We start from the raw sequence: 4,030 nt of genomic DNA on the forward strand, positions 1-4,030 counted from the left end.
GGTTTTTTTGTTCTTCTTTCTCTAATTGCTTTAGGTGTAAGGTTAGGTTGTATTGCTATAAACTTCCCTCTTAGAACTGCTTTTGCTGCATCCCATAGGTTTTGGGACATCATGTTTTCACTGTCATTTGTTTCTAGGTATTCTTTTATTTCCTCTTTGATTTCTTCAGTGAACTCTTGGTTATTTAGTAGCGCATTGTTTAGCCTCCGTGTGTTTGTATTTTTTACAGTTTTTCTCCTGTAATTGATATCTATTCTCATAGCGTTGTGGTCGGAAAAGGTACTTGATACGATTTCAATTTTCTTAAATTTACCAAGGCTTGATTATTTGCCAAGGCTAGATTTGTGACCCAATATATGATCTATCCTGGAGAATGTTCCATGAGCACTTGAGAAAAATGTGTATTCTGTTGTTTTTGGATGGAATGTCCTATAAATATCCATTAAGTCCATCTTGTGTAATGTATCATTTAAAGCTTGTGTTTCTTTATTTATTTTCATTTTGGATGATCTGTCCATTGGTGAAAGTGGGGTGTTAAAGTCCCCTACTATGATTGTGTTACTGTCAATTTCCCCTTTTATGGCTGTTAGTATTTGCCTTATGTATTGAGGTGCTCCTATGCTGGGTGCATAAATATTTACAATTGTTATATCTTCTTCTTGGATTGATCCCTTGATCATTATGTAGTGTCCTTCTTTGTCTCTCATAGTAGTCTTTATTTTAAAGTCTATTTTGTCTGATAAGAGAATTGTTACTCCAGCTTTCTTTTGATTTCCATTTGCATGGAATATCCCTTTCCATCCCTTCACTTTCAGTCTGTATGTGTCTCTAGGTCTGAAGTGGGTCCCTTGTAGACAGCATATATGCGGTCTTGTTTTTGTATCCATTCAGCCAGTCTATGTCTTTTGGTTGGAGCATTTAACCCATTTACATTTAAGGTAATTATCGGCATATATATTCCTATTACCATTTTCTTAATTGCTTTCGGTTTGTTTTTGTAGGTCTTTTCCCTGTCTTGTGTTTCCTGCCTAGAGAAGTTCCTTTAGCATTTGCTGTAAAGCTGGTTTGGTGGTGCTGAATTCTCTTAGCTTTTGCTTGTCTATAAAGGTTTTGATTTCTCCATTGAATCTGAATGAGATCCTTGCTGGGTAGAGGAATCTTGGTTGTAGGTTTTCCCCTTTCATCACTTTAAATATGTCCTGCCACTCCCTTCTGGCTTGCAGAGTTTCTGCTGAAAGATCAGCTGTTAATGTTATGGGGATTCCCCTGTATGTTACTTGTTGTTTTCCCTTGTTGCTTTTAATATTTTCTCTTTGTACTTAAGTTTTGACAGTTTGATTAATATGTGTCTTGGCATGTTTCTCTTTGGGTTTATCCTGTATGCACTCTCTGTGCTTCCTGGACTTGATTGACTATTTCCTTTCCCATGTTAGGGAAGTTTTGACTATAATCTCCTGAAATATTTTCTCAGACCCTTTCTTTTTCTCTTCTTCTTCTGAGACCCCTATAATTCGAATGTTGGTGCATTTAATGTTTTCCCAGAAGTCTATGAGACTATCCTCAATTCTTTTCATTCTTTTTTCTTTATTCTGCTCCCTGGCAGTTATTTCCACCATTTTATCTTCCAGTTCACTTATCCATTTTCCTGCCTCAGTTATTCTGTTATTGATTCCATCCAGAGTATTTTTAATTTCAGTAATTGTGTTGCTCATCACTGTTTGTTTGCTCTTTAGTTCTTCTAGATCCTTGTTAAATGTTTCTTGTATTTTCTCTATTCTGTTTCCGAGATTTTGGATCCTCTTTACTAGCATTACTCTGAATTCCTTTTCAGGTAGGTTGCCTATTTCATCTTCATTTATTTGGTCTTGTATGTTTTTACCTTACTTCTTCATCCGTAACATATATTTTTTGTCATTTCATTTTTTTTTTTTTTTTGATGGGTGGTGCTGTATTCCTGTCTTACTGGTTGTTTGGCCTGAGATGTCCAGCACTGTAGTTTGCAGGCAGTTGGCTAGAGCCGGGTGTTGGTGCTGAGATGAGGACCTCTGGGAGGCCTCACTCTGATTGATATTCCCTGGGGTCTAAGGCTCTCTGTTAGTCCAGTGGTTTGGACTTGGAGATCCCACCAGAGGAGTTGGGCCCAACCTCCAGCCTGGGAACCAACATCCTGCAAGCTTTGTGATGTGGTTAAAAAAAAAGAAAGAAAGAAAGAAAGAAAGGAGCAGTACAATATCAAAGAATAAAAAACAAAATAAAATTAGAAGGTAAAAAATATATCAGGAAAAATAAAACTATAATTGAAACCACCAGTTGCTGGGGTTCCTCCCATACCCTTAGGGGTCTGTGGTCCCCCATCGGTGCCTGGTAGGTGCCCTAGTTGTGAGGAGACGCGAATTCTGCATCCTCCTAGTACGCCACCTTGACTCTGCTCTCTTCACTTAGATTCTTGCCCACAGCATCTAACCTCATACCTTCTTTGCCTTTTCTAAGATTCATGCTCACAACAAAACAGAGGCAGAGAAACTGGTAATCACTACGTACCTTTCATGAACTTTCCAAAGTATTTTTGTCTACTTGGTCAATTTTTAAATCAAATTTATCCTCTAACTCAAATTCACAAATTAAAAAGTGCATGTGGGGTGTGGTGTGTGTGCCCGCACCTGTATGTGTGTATACACCTATTGGAAAAAGTTCCCTCAGATAATTCTGACCTCCCAAACTACACTATTGGATCAAGAAACCATAGCTTTCAGAAAGTGTAAAATCACATTTACAAAAGATCACACTCCAGGAAAGAAATGTCATTTCTGATTTGCAAAGCTCACAGGGAGGGAGATGATCCTTTCATTTGTCATTCCTTCAGATTCTGAGGCAAAGGACCTTGCCAACAACAGCAGAGAAAATAACCTTGTTCTTGCTGAATTTCCATCACCACCACAGAGAAGCTGTAGGCTAAAATCATTCCTTTTTTCCCCCATCCTCAGATAAAATAATCTAAATTAAAGACAAAAAGATGTTAAATGCAAGTGTACATATCTCCAAGCCAACAATCTAATATAATTTGTTAAAAGAGTTGTTCTATACTGATCATAATCCTCTAAATGAGGTCTGCTGAGGAATGAAGCTGGGGTACAACCATCAGTCTTTGTATCACAGAGCACTGGGCTGCCATTAGTCATTTAAAATAATCATTCAAAGTGATTCATGGTAGGCGAACATTTTAAAGGCACTGACAAAATTTAAAGGTAAGTTACAAACAAAAATATTGAATGTCTTTGACCTGGTAAGGTTCTTTTATTTATGAATTATTAATGATGATCTCTAAAAATGGTTTTCTGGGACTTCGCTGGTGGTCCAGTGGTTAAGACTCCATGCTTCCACTGCAGGGGGTGCGGGTTCAAGCCCTGGTCAGGGAACTAAGATCCCACGTGAACTAAGATCCCTGGTCACATGGCCAAAAAAAATTTTTTTTTAATTTTTAATAAAAAAATAAAATAAAATAAAAATGTTTTTCCTCTCAAGAACCCAAAGCACTAAGCAGTCAAATTCCAGTTCCTTCTTAGAATGCCTGACTCAACAGATGGAGAGAAGACACTGAAGCGTGTCCATTTCCAACATAAAGCATCAAGGCCCTTGTACATCTCTCTTTCTTTATCAACATGTGAACCCCTAAGATGCTGTTTGAAAATTCAGTGATAATCAGAATACTTTCAAAGGAAACTTTACAAAATATGGATGCCCAGGCATCACCCATCATCCAACCATGTCTTCAGACATGATGGAGATGAAGATGCAGGGCCTGCACTTGTTTAGTGAAGATGAGGTTGAACTTATTCTTTGGTCTTTGTGGGGTTTTCATGTTTGGGTTGGCTCAAGTTCTCAGTATTCCCTGGAACATGAAGCTTAAATTTCTTGGAACATCAAATATGTTATACTGTTGAACTCAGTGTAGCTATCCTCCAAGTAATATACTCCAGAGAGCAATTTCCAAACAAGTTAGGTCTATGTAACAGCATCAGAGAAAAAATGA

This window comes from Physeter macrocephalus, chromosome 6 (genome assembly GCF_002837175.3).
Source record: "Physeter macrocephalus isolate SW-GA chromosome 6, ASM283717v5, whole genome shotgun sequence".
NCBI lineage: Eukaryota > Metazoa > Chordata > Mammalia > Artiodactyla > Physeteridae > Physeter > Physeter macrocephalus.